At 33.8% G+C, this 15686-nt stretch overlaps 1 protein-coding gene and 1 long non-coding RNA gene across 5 annotated transcripts in view; both read left to right on the top strand.

Annotated features, from left to right (window-relative positions):
• Nucleotides 1–15686, top strand: part of RALGAPA1 (Ral GTPase activating protein catalytic subunit alpha 1) — a 218785-nt gene that overhangs the window by 192576 nt on the left and 10523 nt on the right. The window lies entirely within an intron of this gene.
• LOC123650114 lies at nt 710–15500 on the top strand. The gene is made up of 4 exons (XR_006739265.1): nt 710–896; nt 9695–9742; nt 12749–12821; nt 15435–15500. It is a non-coding gene; the product is annotated as an uncharacterized LOC123650114 (long non-coding RNA).

Genomic DNA, 15686 nt, shown 5'->3' on the forward strand with positions numbered 1-15686 from the left:
TACAGGCGTGAGCTACTTGCCTGGCTTCTTTTTTCTTTTTTAATGTGAGATTTATTATACATAGAAATTTTCAGAAGTTATAGTATATAATCATGTTGTATTATTCAGGGTTCTCAGAGAAACAGAACCAATATGGTATGTATTAATAGAAAAAAGAGATTTGTTTTAAGGAATTGGTTCACACAGTTGTGGGGGCTGGCAAATCCAAAATCCGCAGGAGACCCAAGGAACAGTTGGTGCAGTCTGAGTCTGAAGGCAGAACTCCCTGCTTCCTCAGGGGACCTCAGTTTTTTCTCTTAAAGTCTTTAACTGATTGGATGGGGCCCATGGCATTATGGAGGGTAATCTGCTTTACCCAAACTCTAATGGTAATCACATCTAAAATATAACTTGAGAGCAACATCTAGACTGGTGTTTGACCAAAACCTGGGTCCCATGACCCAGCTAAGTTTCCAGAAAATTAACCAACATATCTTGTTTTAAGTTTTCTTTTTATCCATTCTTATTACAAAATATAATTTGAGAAAAGTACATAAATTATAAATGTACTATATGATGAACAATTATATTAATAGTTTAACCACCACCAGGTCAAGAAATAGAAGTGTGCTTTCTTCTTTCAGAAATATTTATTGATCAGTTACACAGTAATAATAAGAATTTTAGAGGGATACAAGACAAAATCAGACAGTAATCCTGTCCTCATAAAGCTTATAATTTAATAGGGAAAGAATAACATGTACATTAATAATTATAAGATATATATTTGTACAGGATGAAGTGAACGTATCCTAGTAGGGTTATAAATAAAATGGTGTGAGAGTTCCAATGAAAAAGAAATTACTTTGGAGTAAGAAGATCAGGAAAGAATGTATAGAAAATACGGGCCTCAAAGGGTGAGTGGATGGAATGCAACATGTCTCTTAACAATTCTTATAAGTTACAGTTTGGGGCTTTGTATCCATATATTAAATATGTATATTATATAAATTTAATATTCTGAAATATTAATATACAGCATGGGGGATATTATACAATTAAATGGCATCTTTAGAAAATACTTTATTCCTAGGTTTAAAATATTGTTGGCTACCACAACCAATATTATTTGATTTCTTCTAATCTGTTTAGATTTGACTTTTTCTTAAATGCCAGAATTGGGTTTCTGTTTAACTTTATCAGACAGATTACCAGAAGTCAATGATTATTTTTCAATTAGTCACAGTTTGTTATCCCTGCAGTTCTGCTATCAAATGTAAAGAACCTGTTGCAAAAGTATGAGAGCCAAAACTAAATGAAATGTAATTGATTGGGTCCACTAATGCAGTTGCCTTTCATTATGATAGAACATTATAAAACCTCTTAGGGGGCCCCGTCAATATTATTGCCATTTCATGTTAGAAGAAAATGAGTTTATTGAGAAACTACACAATTTTATACATCTACTGTCTTTTGTAGATCATTTCCTCAGAAGGTAACATCAATAAGTGTGGGCTATCCTTAATTTAATCTATAAAAAGAGGATAATAACATACCAAACTCAGAATTGTTGTAAGAATAAAATGAAACTATCCACGTGAAGCACTAAGCAGCCTGTCTGTCATGTAGCAAGAGCTCAGAATATGATAGCTACATGGTAGTTAATGATGTTATTACTGTCTACACTGACACTGGAAATATTCTTTTAAAATACAAACCTAAATACAGACAGTCCTCAATTTAGGGTGGTTCAACTTAAACAATTTTTCAACTTTATGATGGTACAAAAGCAATATGCCATTCAGTAGAAACTGTACTTCAAATTTTGGATTTTGATTCAAAATACTTTATAATAATTTTATTATAGAATAGGCTTTGTGTTACGGGTTTTGCCAAACTGGAGGCTAATGTCAGTGTAGGCTAGGTTAAGCTATGTTGTTCCATAAGTTAGGTATATTAAATGAATTTTCAACTTATGAAATTTTTAACTTATGATGGGTTTATCAGGATGTGACTCCACTGTAAGTCAAGGAGCATCAGTATACTAAAATACTTAATGGCTCTTAACTGCTTACTGAAACAAGTCTAAATTCTTAGACCACCTGCAAGCAATTCTTTTTATCTTACCTTTCCAGCCTCGCATTTCTCACTGTGGTTTTATCAGACACCTGTACTCCTCCCCAGCTTCATCCCCCATCCTTAACTGTCAGCTCCTGCCACACTGACACCTGAGACACTGTGTGTTCCTAAGTGAACCATAGTCATTATTCCTGAATCCCCTTCTCTTTCAGGCCCATATTCTTACCCCAAGAATGTCCATCTCTACTCTTTTTTACCTAATATACTCATTATTCATGACCCAAATATCCTTTGTAAAAAAAAAAAAAAACCGGCTTCACTACACAAAATTGTTTACAGTGCCTCAAAATATTTTATTATAGTACTTACTATGTATGTGCCCATATTAACAAGCCTTATACTCTTTGTTTCACTAACTTCCAACATAGTGCCTGACCCCATGATAGTAGGTAGTGCTTTACTGTAATAAAACAGGATGGATGGATTTATTATCTATGTTTTTGAAGTTTATAATTAACATAGGTTTTTTTTTTTTTTTTAAGAATGGAAAACTCCCCAGTTTGGGGGGTAGTAATTTATAGTTTGTGGTTTGTATCAAACTATGGTACAACTCTTAAGAGCTTACTAGGTAGGTAAGAAGAGGAAACCTAGGACCAATCGGTAGTATGTTTTTATTAGAGGGCATTATATTAATAATTTAGTGAAGATAATTTTCAGAGGTCATTAGGGTTTTCACTTCATGGGGGGGAAGTGGAATCTGTTAGGGAGAAAAGTCAGCTAAGACACCTTTGACTTGAAGACAGTGACAGATGTTGTCTTGGGGAAATACAACTTGGTATCCCCTCCAAAGAGGAGGTAGTATGTAGCTGTAGCTCTGAAGGCTCACACTTTGTTACCATAAGGCAAGGAAAGTGGTAGCCACTGGAGAGCAGTAGGGGGCAGCCGTGAGAGTCTAGATGCTGCTGAAGTCTTCAATTTTGCTGCTTGAACATTTGCATTACCTACATTAGTGATTCCACTGGGAGCTCTCAATAACTTGTAAGTGCCATTTGTTCTTCATACTTTCTAAATGAAGGCCTTAAACTTCATGGACAAATCTGTTAGTTAAATACTGTAAGATCTATGGTTATGATCATTCATGCTTCAAAAGAGAAAATAATTCTTTAAATAAAATGTCTCACCAGCTAAGTAATCCAGGTTTTGTGGTCTTTGAAATGCTTGCAGCCATTATGCCATTGCTAATAACCATTATAGTAGGACCTCTCTAAGAGTAGATAAACATTTACCTAACAATCTGCTCTGTAATTGGAACATTTAAGTCGCCAGTGTTAAAGACATGGCATTGCTATTAAAAATTTTTTTCCCGTGCTTAAACATACCCTTGGCTTGGATTTTTGCTGCCAAACCTTCCAATCTGTGCAAAAAGTAGTTATTTAAACAGGGGCCCTGGATGTGTGTAACACTTTCTGCAGTGACTCCAATGTATTTTTTGCTACATCAGTTTTAATTTGTTCAGCTGATCTTTTCAAGGAACGTGAATTTATGCCTGTTGATGATACTGGTATTTATTTTGAGGAGCTTCCTTACAAATATTAGGGGAATATTTTTATTGCATACCTTTAAGGATGTTAGTTTTGGTCTAGCAAATCTGTCCTTTCAAAAAGATATAAAAGCAATAAATGATAATTTTCTCTGATCTATAATAACTTTGTGATAATAAAGTTTCATTCTGTGGAATTGAACCAGTATGTACAAAAATAGCATTGTCTCTTAATGTTCTGTAGAGACAATCTTTAAGGTTTTACTAATATGAACCAATAATGCTCTTGTTAAACTGTGGGAGCTCACAAAAATGACATCAGTATATGGCCCCAACTTCTATTAACATTGTTTTAATTCTAGAGATTTTTAAATTTTTATCTTCTACAAAGAACTTAATGCACTAATGACAAACTTAAGTATTAGCAAAATTGCTAAGCAAATTAATTTTGGATCATTCATTTACTCACCAAATATTTATTGAGTGCCTTCTGTGTGGGAGGCACTGTGAGAGAAAAGCTAGGAATAGAAAGAGTCACAACTTCCAAGAGTGTACTACAGTCCGGTTTGGAGAAAAGGAGAGCTCTGTGAATGTATGAATGAAGTGCACTCTGAGAGTCCAGCATTAGTGTTATATACAAAGTATGACAATAAAGGTGTTTAATTTTAAGTGGGAGATGATAGTAGGGTGGGGAAGAGGAAATAAGGGAAGCAGGTTCTGGTAATTACTTCAAAGACATATGGGCCTTTACCTGGCAGATAAGATCAGGGAAGAGTTTTTCAGGAGTGGAAAATAGTCATGGAGGCATAAAAGTGTGATGTGGTCAAGAAGTACAAGGAGTTCAGCACTACTTGATGCTATAAGGCAAATGAAAGAGTAGTGGCAGATGAGGATCGAGAAGTAGGTCAAAACCAGATAATGTAATCAAGCAAAAAAATCAAAATAGACGTGGTTTTCTGATGTTACAGTAATATGACAGCCAGTGTCTAAGGTAACAATTCCTTCTGCTTTTGTATACTTTTTACCTGTTGAATACCAAAACAGTTACAGTGTGAATTTATTTTTTTTTTCATTTTCTAGTGAAGCCTTTTGAAAATATGCTTAATAATTAGTTGAGCAATAATTGCCAGGCTAATAGCAGTAATAGTGTTTTTTTTTCTTAATGAGTCTAGGAAGGTCTCTAAACATTTGATACTATTTACACATACTTATCATTTATAAAAGAAAATATGAAATATTTTTATATTTCTTATAAACTCATGATAGACTCTTCATTCTTGCATAATCTTTACACTTTTTCTTTAAAAAATACTTTATGCAATTATTGTGCTTTTATATACTATTATGCTTTTACATGTTACTGATAAATTAAGTACTTTTATCCTCTTCTTACATTACCCTTGGCTTCCTGGCAAAAATATAGCAAAAGAAAAGAAAGCACTACAACAGTCTTATCTGTGTAACAGTATGGTAATCTAGACAGTCAGGTCATAACACAGTACACCAGAGAAAGACCGAGAACTACATCAGGGTATGGGCAAACCTATAGTGTTTCCTAAAAACAACCATACTTGAAGTTTGTCTACTTCCATCTTTATTGACTTCTCACCTGTGCTAGAATAGGGATTTTTTTTTCCTGTGTTTAAAATCCTGTGTTGTTAGTGGTAAGTATATACTAGTATTCTCACATTATTGTTCACACCTACTACATAATGTGCAAGTTTTATTCTAGTCTTTGTTTGAATGTGAAAACCACTGTAGATTCAGATGCTATTTGGGGATTTCAGAGCAAAGAAAAAAGGATGTAAAGCTGAAATTAATCTTTAAACTTATTTGACATAAGAATTGAAGTGCTTTAATCCATTTTTTTCATTATGCCTTTTGATATTTTTAATAACTCAATAATGGAATTAAAATTAAACTATGGGTCACAAATCTCCATTTTCTTCTAACTGCTTTTCCTCTCAAACACTAGAATACAGCCTATTTAAATCTTAACTTTTGCTTGCCAAACCACTGTTACCGTCCATCTGTTCATGCCAATTGTAAAGAAGGTTCAGTTTTTAGTGAAGCTTTGCATTTCACATAAGGTATGTGAAGTGAAATTTCACAAGGGACATGATGGATCCTGATTCTTAGTGATAAACCTTTGGGGCCATCAGGGTTGGCATATGGTCCAGTATGATATGAAGGCTTGGGTTCCCTGGCTTCACTTCTTTGGCGTGAAGCTGATAAAACCTGGCTCTTGAGTATTATTTCACTGGACACCAATCATGGGCAGCAGGAACTGCCCATTTAACTCTCTGTGGGAAGGAAGCCCAGAGAGCATTCACAATGGTACCATTGTCGAGTTGCAAACTGCTCTGAACAGCTTGACAGCACTAGGGAGGAGGGGAAGGGGTTGCTTTACTAATTGCTGTTCAGAAAAGAGAAGAAGCAAAAATAGCTGTTGTAGAATCTGATATTTCTGCATTTACTTACTCTCTTGATAGGAGTGTTGACTTTTATTTAGCACATAACTACCATCAAAATGAAGTAAATGAATATATGTAAGCAACCACCTGTAGTAATTCCTTGTTAACATGCCATTATCTATTTTTAGCCCACTAGACTTTAGCAGAGCAAAAGTCGGTTTTGCCTTATTTTTTTGTTTAGATAAAAATAATATTTTTTTTATCTTCAGAAAAAAGTAAGTGATGAAAAGTAGGTTAAAACCACCACAATTCACATATCAGATAAGGTCATAAATTTGGTTTAATTTGCAGTTTGCTTTTTAGGATTCCCAAATAGTATCTGAATACGTATAAGCCATATGAATATAGAAATGTAAATTAACTTTCTGTATAACAGTTGCAAGTGCTAAAATAATCCACTGAAGATAAATTAGTCAGCACATCTTAAGGTTAAATTCCAGATTTATCATTTAAATGAGTAGCTGATAACAGTTTCAGTCATGCATGGTTACCTCGTTGAATTCTGTCTAGTTTGGATATTTTTTAAATGTTAGGGTTGTTTCCCTTTTTATGAAACATGGATATTTGCATAAACTCTCCCCTTCCATTTTTTTCTGGTCTTATCAACAAGCAGTTGATAGGTCTGTTGCAAACAAACAGTGATCTACAACCTTACAAAAAATTAAAACTTGTATTCAGCCTCCAGGGATCCTAACCCCACAGTATATTTCCATAGATGATTCTCTTTTTCCAGCTGAAATTAAGTTGACTAAATTATGTTGCAATATTGTAACGTATGCAACATGTTCCTAAGTAGGATCACAGAGAGAGATTTTAACAAAACTTTTTTAAATCTGTAATTTTTTAAATGGCATGCTCTTGCAAAATTTGGAGAAAATCAAATGCATGTTTTGTAAAATTAGTGAATCTGTAAAATTTACTAGTGTTCCATCTCCTTATGTTCCCTTAAGTGATTTTAGTAATTGGGCACCAGTGCAGTATTTCAAAAACAGTAATTCATTGAATGCCCATTCTTCCTTTTACTGCAGAATAGATTATATTTAAGTCAAGATTAATGGATAGATTTTGATGTTAAAGTCCAGTGTCTAAGCCTATCATTCCCTGGGGGCATATAGTGCATTAGTTTAAGCCAATATACTGCTTATCATAGATTCTATGACACTGTCTTAAATGACGGTTTGCTGTACTTTGTTACTACTTACTATGATAATAAAATCACTTCTTTTTGTATTCCCAATAATTATAGCACTTAAACAAAATTTTAATTAAATTAGTGCACATTTAGGTAGAGATAACACTTAAGTAATTGACAACTGTAAAATTTTACTTATTTGGTTATTTTTTTCCTTTTTGCAATCTTCTGACAGGGTTCAACTTTAGTATTTAGTTCAAACACATACATTTATTTCCCCAACTTTAATGCACTGAAATTTTTGTTCTCAAAAGGAACATAAAATTATTTCTATTATCCCCCAATGTTTTTTAAGCTCTTACTATAATACTAATGATTTTGAAGCAGTTCTGTACAATGAAAGTCTCATTATTACTAAATTAATATTTTCAAGTAGATCTTACCAAGAATGAGAGTACAAAATTTTAATTTCACTAAATTTGGAATCCACATAACTTAGTTTTTCTTTTAGATGTTTTGCTTCATACAACTTTCATAAAAGTGAAATATATATATATACACATACATATTGGATAATCATGTCAGTGATTTTTGGAACCCACCAATGATTATTAGATTATTAAATGAGGAAAGATTTTCAGAGCCTTTAGGTAGGTTTAAAATTTTAAGCCTATTTAAGGTTAATCTTTTTAAATGTATTTACATGAACTTTGGTAGAATTGGGCTTATCAACTTTTTACTTAATGTTTTCATTTAGTAATTGACTGATTATGAGCAATTATATGTAGTCCAAATTTTATTCAACCCCAGCTTTCAATAATAGGGCTATCCTCACACTGCCTTAGCACCTGTTATGGATTTTGAGTCATCTGGCAGCCCATGGGAGTTAGATAAAGAAGTACCAGGTGTCCTGCCTGTCTCCTAATTGAGACGCAGTGAAAACAATATAGACTTGGCAATATGGTTAAAAGGATGGATTAAAGCCCAGCTTTGTCTGCTCTGACAAATCACAGCTTTTCCTTCATAGTGTAGATAGTATCAACTACTAAAGAATTTCATTAATATAAGCCATCATAAAAATAGACAATAATTTGTCATAACCTGAAGACTGAGAAGAATTTCTGTTAACATGGTATAAACAAACAATATTAATACCAAGATTCATGCTATTTGTTTAGGGGAATTTTATTTTTACTGCATATGAATTAGACTGCATGTTTCTTGAAGGAATTAGCTACAGTAGGAAAGAAATGGAATATCCCTCCCCCTGCCACATCTTAAATTTACCAGATCTTGCTTTATGCATCAAGCAGTTCCTTCATCTTATAAATGAACAGTGCCTATTAGTCTATGGGATACTTCATTACCCTGTATATTTCAAGAAAATATACTACTTTACTACTGCTAATCACCATGAAATTCTTGAGATGTACTTATAAAATATATCTACCCATATACCATATCTCAATAGAATTCTTTTTTTTCCAATAAAATTCTTATTTTTCATTATGTTTTCAAGGCCCTGAGTGATATTGCCTCAGAATGTTTAAGATATTTCAAGGCCTTTTAAAACTAAAGTGCCAAATGTGGTTTTTCTCATTTTTATTTGAGAACATATAAGGATTTTACTATAGTATAATAATTATAGTAAATTATAGTAAAATTGTATTTTACTAGTAAATAGATATCTTTCAGAAATTACCAGTCTTAGAATTTAAGCTAGTATTCATTGTTTTGGCTGTCTTTGAGATAACTAACATACCTTTGTTTTTTCATACCACAACACCTAGATCATTGAGATTAGATGTAGAAAGAAAACTGGACTATTAATTAAAACACAGATTCAAATCCCAGCTCTACCCATCAGCAGCTTTGTTTATCTGAGCAAATCTCTGTACTCTCCATTGAGGCAAGGCTTATTGCTGAATAAACATTTTTCTGATTTTGCTAAGTTTCCTGAAAGTAATGTTGGTGGATGTATCCTTCTTATAGTTCAAACTGTCCTAAATATTCTCAATAAATGTCTTATGATAATCCCTCCCAAAATGGCCTTTTTAAAAACCTCAATATTCAAAATTTTTAGAGGGTATCATCACCTCTGTTCTTGTGGTGTACAGTGCAGTTTTGGAAACCTGCTGTGGTTTGAAATTACCCTTCATTTATCTATAGAGATTTTCTCAGAGATTGTTTCCTTTTTTCCCCCTTCTCTACAGATGACCACTTAAGCAAATAGAATTAGGTTAACTGAAGTCATTGCCTTATACCATTGTAGAATTTGTTAAAAAATTTTAAATTTTTTAAAATTGTCACTCCATTAGGCAAAAATTATTATTTCAGTGCTAAATTATGAGTTGTAATTGCCTTCAACGTTTCTAGCATTTTTTCTTTAGGAAATTATTATAGTATAAGTAATTATCAGCTTTCTTTTCTCTTAATGTTATACCTTACGTATTTATACATTGTGCTTTTTTCACTTTTTTTGTTCCAAAGAGGTCAGCAAGATCAAGGGGCCTGGTGGAACCAAACTCTTTCTCACAAGTAAGATTCAAACTATAAATCTATTCCTAGGAAAGTTCCAACTATATTTGCCCCAAAGATGTTTGCCTCCAGGGAGCCAAATTGGGATTAGAGGAAAGGGGCTGTCAGCATAACAGACATCTCCTAATCCACTATCAAAACAACCTTATTCATTTTCTGTAATTTATAAACAGTCATTAAGTACTACTGGGCCCTGTGTTAGGTGCTGAAGATATAAAAATAAAGTCATGGTCTCTGTCCCCATGATTTTAGTCTCCCCACTAGTCTGTAACCACAGAATGGACAATTAAAATTTAAATAACATAAATAGAATTGCTGGATTACTGGTCTCTAAAGTGAAGGCGTGACATTGAAGGACCACCAAAATCTGCCCCCAAGAATCAGGGCCCAGACAGTGTTTCTTAAGAAAGCATAGTTTATTAGGACAAGCCCAAGAAAAAAGGATGGGGAGGTGGGAGTGGGGATGGGGAGTTTGGTATGTGACAGTCACTGAGGTTCATGATGTGGAAACTATCACCATAGCCAATTTCAAGCTACCAACCTTACAAACTTTGTGAATATTGAATAGTTGGCTCTAATCTGCTCAACTAAAATAGTGCTCCCCCCAAAAAATGTTTTAAGTCAGTAGGCAAAATTTGTAAGTAATTTTTACTATTGGAACTCTCCCTCTTCCTACGTTCTTAGAATCTTCTATATAGAGAAGGGAGGTGAAATTCCTAAGTGCTAAAACTGTATAGAAGCCATAGAAATATATGAGTGTAGGCAAGAGCTTACTAAATTAAGAATTTAAGTATAGGCCTTAAATCCCGGAAACTACACCATTGAACACAGATATAAACACTTCATGCTTGCCTTTACTTTAAAAGGAGCCAAGAGCTTTTTCTTGTTTAGGGTATAAAATATTAAACCTGAATTTAAGAGGAAAAAAAATTAAGCAATAATACAAATATTTGATATTTGCTTATAATTATAATTTTCATAATTCATTTTTATAAAAATTATACTTTATATTCATTCTCACATACAACATATTACAACACAAAAAAATTTCCATTTAAGATTGGTCACAAGGCCGGGTGCAGTGGCTCACTATTATAATCCTAGCACTCTGGGAGGCCCCAGCAGGCGGATTGTTTGAGCGCAGGAGTTCGAGACCAGCCTGAGCAAGAGTGAGACCCCATCTCTACTAAAAAAAAAAAAATAGAAAGAAATTAGCTGGACAACTAAAATATATATATATATATATATATATATATAAATTAGCCAAGCATGGTGGTGCATCCCTGTAGTCCCAGCTACTCGGGTGGCTGAGGCAGTAGGATTGCTTGAGCCCAGGAGTTTGAGGTTGCTGTGAGCTAGGCTGACGCCACGGCACTCTAGCCCGGGCAACAGCGTGGGACTCTGTCTCAAAAGAAAAAGAATGGTCACAAATTACATTTGAGCTAAATGTTTATACAATTTACTGGGTGTGCCATGGAATCACAAAACTGACAGTTTTTCCTTTTCTAACAGTAAAAGCAGTTCAGAAATACCAGAGTAATAAAATTATTGTGGAGATTTAATACCAAATCAACCTTTTATCCATTCCCCCTATTTGTTAAAGGTAAAATCCTTGATACTACTCAACCTTCTGCAGTATCCTTTCTTCATATTACATCTTTTCCCCATAAGAACTCAGAGTTCCGTTTTATCAGAATAAATCAAAAGTCACTCTGCACATAACACAAACAAGAAATATTAGCAGTCTTATCAAGAAGTTCTTGCACATGAATACCAGGTATACTTCATAAACTGACAAAAAAAATTGTCCTCCTAGAGATAAGCACCTGCTATTTACAAAGATGTGAGCCAAAGGTCAAATAAACTATTTTCAGCACAGATCTATGGGCACTTTTGGGTTACCGTGTATTTATATCCTTTATCTTCAAGACCTCTATGAAGTAAATAGGAGCAAGTGATGGTATCACCATTTAACATACAGATAAACTGTTTGACAGAGAAATCATGCATATCTTTTCGGGACCAGGTTGAAATTGAACCCCACTTTCTTTACAGCTGATCTTGAAGTTTAATATCAAGAGTAGCTATTTAAAATGCATAATAATGTTGGCTGGGTGTGGGGGCTTGCACATGTAATCCCAGCACTTTGGGAGGCCAATGAGGAAGATTGGTAGAGTGCCAGGAGTCTGAGACCAGCCTAGGCAACATTGCAAGGCCCCAAGTCTACAAAAAAAAAAAATTAAATTTAAAAATTAGCCAAGCATGGTGGCACGCACCTGTAGTCCTAGCTACTCAGGAGGCTGAGGCAGGAGATGGAGCCCAGGAGGTCGAGGCTGCAGTGAGCTATGTTTGTGCCACTGCACTCCAGCCTGGGCAATAGAGTAACCTTGTCTCTAAAACAACAATAACAACATCAAAATACAATGATGTTAACTTAATGAAGTACAGATTAGAATTAAATGATTTCTGTTACAGAAAATGTTTTATTTTTAGAATAACAATATTCCTTCCCTCTTCAGCTTCTTTCTTCTACTTTCTGCAGAAAGTAGAACGAAGGATTAGTGGATAATTATATTGCTGTGATTGCAGCACCTGTGTGTTATTTCTTTTGATTGGCTAGTTCTGTATTAAAGATTCTTACCAGCTCAAAGTCTCCTTCATCAAATGGTTTTTATTAGCTAATTTTGGCTTGAGTTGTTTTTAAAATTACAACAAAAACCTTAACTTAGACTTGTACTTTAATTTTTGTTCTAAATTTTTTTTTATTAGTTTACCTTTACCTTTTTATCATCCTACCCATTTCAGTTTTTTAATTTCAATGGCAACACACACAGTGGGAATATAGCTTGAGTTGTCCTATTGTTGCTAGCTATCAAGTTTGTGTATGCCACTCAATGTACAGGTACTAATAACTCTTCCCTAGAGAGCTGCCTTTTAAGGAATAAGTGTCTAACCTCTTATAAGGAGATACAGGAATTAACTCCTGGATTATGGCTACGATTGCAGATGCTAATGGCACTGTTTGGAACTTTATCATCTAGATTACAAAAAGCACCTTGTTGTGGACTAAGAACCATAGGTAATTAGAGTTTATTATTTTATATCCCCTTAATATATGTTTTCCAAAGTAAAAAAGGGAAAAGATGTAAGTCTTATAGGTTGAGTTGGTTTGTTTTCATGTTGTTATTTTGTTTGGCTACATCACACTTGGAAATTATAAAGAGCATTTAGCTGTTAGAAGGTGAGTTACCTTATACTATAATTATTTACCAAACTAACAATGTTTTCTGAAGATAAGCCCCCCAAAAAGGAAACTTCAGACATTAGCCTGCCCTAATAAGCGATGAGTGTTGTAGTTTTTCATTTAAAATCAATCGTTAAGGATTAATATTTCCCTTCACTCTACCACCTACACTTGAACTTTTAAAAAATCATTTTAGAAAGCATTATTTTCACTAATGAAGATTTATTGTAATTTTATTAAATACATGTGTTTTTATACAAAATGAATGTTATATCTGAATAATTTTAGTTTTGTCCAGCTAGGTATTAGGGTTTCTTCAGAGTTTTTAAAACTACCTTTTGTATAGCAAAGTAGAATTACCCTCCAAAAATGTGTTTTATCTAGAAAATCATTTTCTTCAATGAATTTACTACATTAAAAATATCTTCCTTTCTTTAGAAATATTAACATTTGCTTTCTTTCTGCCTGATTTTTGTATAAGCTCTAAATATAATAAGATAAAGTAAAATATTTCATTTATAGGCCCTCTGAAAATAGAGCATTTTAAAAGCAGGTAGGTGTCTCCACCCTACTTTTCATGAAGCGTTTTACCCATTCAAGGAGACTTTTAAAAACAGCTTGTTTTGATAGCAGACTGTTCTCCTGTGGGCCTTCAGCCTTTGCTTCCTGGCAGCACCTTTGGTGCGAAAAGAGAGTGATCAATTGGGAGACTATCAGTGCCAGCATGCATAGAGTGATAAGTTAACACACCACTGGGAATTTCTAGGGCCCACCAAGATACTTCACTTCTAATGTGCTAACAAGCTCATTTTTCTACCTCTTGCCTCTTCAGTTATTTTTTTTCTCAGAAGAGCTTAGAAGTTGAGTGCATCAGGCATAATGAAAAGCTCTGTAGGAGGGAGAAGCAATAACCCCATTTTTCCCTTTTCAGCCAAATAGAAAATTAGTTTCTGGTAATACACAAAGGCCAGTATTTTTTGTACAAGGGGCACTGCTGTGAATCAAAGGACTCTATTAACTGCAGAAAATTCGGCAGCTGTGAATCTCCCCCGATGAAAAAAGTACTTTCCAACAAGTTGTGAGATATGTGGTATTATTTAGATTGAACCATCAGTTTCATCTTCTTCCGTTTATAACCATATACCCTCTTTAAAAGTGTGCTGTATTACTTTTCTGTGTTGACTCCAAAATGTCTATATTATCCTCCCATAAAATCCTTACCGTTGACCATTTTAATATAGCATGTTGTCCTGTTACTATCCATTTCAGAAGTAAAATTCTTTTGAAGTTCAACCCCAGTGTAAAGAATTGAAAATAATGAGTTGCCAGGAATTGGAATTCAGGCTTATTTCAATATTTGATGCATAAAATAGATTGTAACACACGAAGAGAATACACAGGCCATTTAGAGGGCAAAAGGTGTCACAAAGTCAGGTGCATAATGAATATCATCTTACTTTTAATTCTTATGCTTTTGTTTCTCTTCAAAATAAACTTTTGTAAATATAATTGGCCATGATATCTCCCACTGAATCCTCATTTTAAATGATCTTTGTTTCATTTTTTTGTTTTTGGTCTTTGTTGTAGACTTGGTCTACAATTTCTAGAATTGTAGAACTAGAATAATTGAATTGCAATTTAAAAAAAAGAAGGAATTTTGAGGAGAAAATATTAAAAAGGGTTTTAGAAAAAATGCGGTGAAAAAAGAATAGGCAAATTTTTATTATCCTTATTTAAATGTCTTATGTAAAGCCTGTCAACATACCACACTACATACAGCAGGAAAACTTTTAAAAGTTGTAGAAGAAAGGTTAACTGATTTCTCAGTTCAGGAACTATACGACATGAAGTCAGCATGTGAGTTTTTCCTGATAATTGTATGTTGCTGCCTGCTGCTCTACATTTTGACAGCCATTTCCATAGTTGCTTTCGTGAACAACAGAAATATTCTCTCTCTTTCTCGCCCTCTCTGTGCTAACAGCACAATCAGGCCTGCTGAAACAGGAAGCCTGGAGTGGGTTGTTCAAAAGCAACAACACTTCAAGGTACTGGTTGCTTGTCAATAATATCAGAGGAGAAAATGTGGTGAAAGGAAAGTACAGTATTTTTCTGTCAGTGTCAGTGCCCTGTAGATGCTTTGTTAGACAGTATTTAGGAGTCCTGTGGACTCTTTGCAAATATTCCTGCATGTTTCAGTGTTATAATTGACTAGGTATTTTTTCCTGACATACAGATTCAGCTATGTATTTATCTTAACCGCATGGAGTTATTCAAGGATTACAGCAACAGTAGTCTTCCATTCAAGATGAGAACAATTGCTGAGAAAATGCAGGGATTCTAGAAAAAGAAGAAGATATATAGGAATTTTTTATAATAAATCTTTACAAATGAAAAACATACAATTTTGGGCATAGTATTTTAAGCAGCATTATAATATTTATTGTGTAGCTTTTCAGAGTAAATCTGCAGATGGAAGCTGATTAACAAGATAAGAAGAGCCTAGGCTGACCTGATAGTTGAATCCTTTCTTAAGTAAACTGTTAAACTTCCTTTATTTCAACAGTTTGGTATTGTAATTATTTTTTAATAAATATCTCCTGGTTAAGTTGTCATGTATAGTGGGTTTGTAAAGAGTAAACTTATGTTAAAAACTATACTTTTACAATTTAAAAAGCCATACTGTTAATGATATGCAAAAAA

This window comes from Lemur catta, chromosome 1 (genome assembly GCF_020740605.2).
Source record: "Lemur catta isolate mLemCat1 chromosome 1, mLemCat1.pri, whole genome shotgun sequence".
In the NCBI taxonomy this organism is placed as follows: Eukaryota; Metazoa; Chordata; class Mammalia; order Primates; family Lemuridae; genus Lemur; species Lemur catta.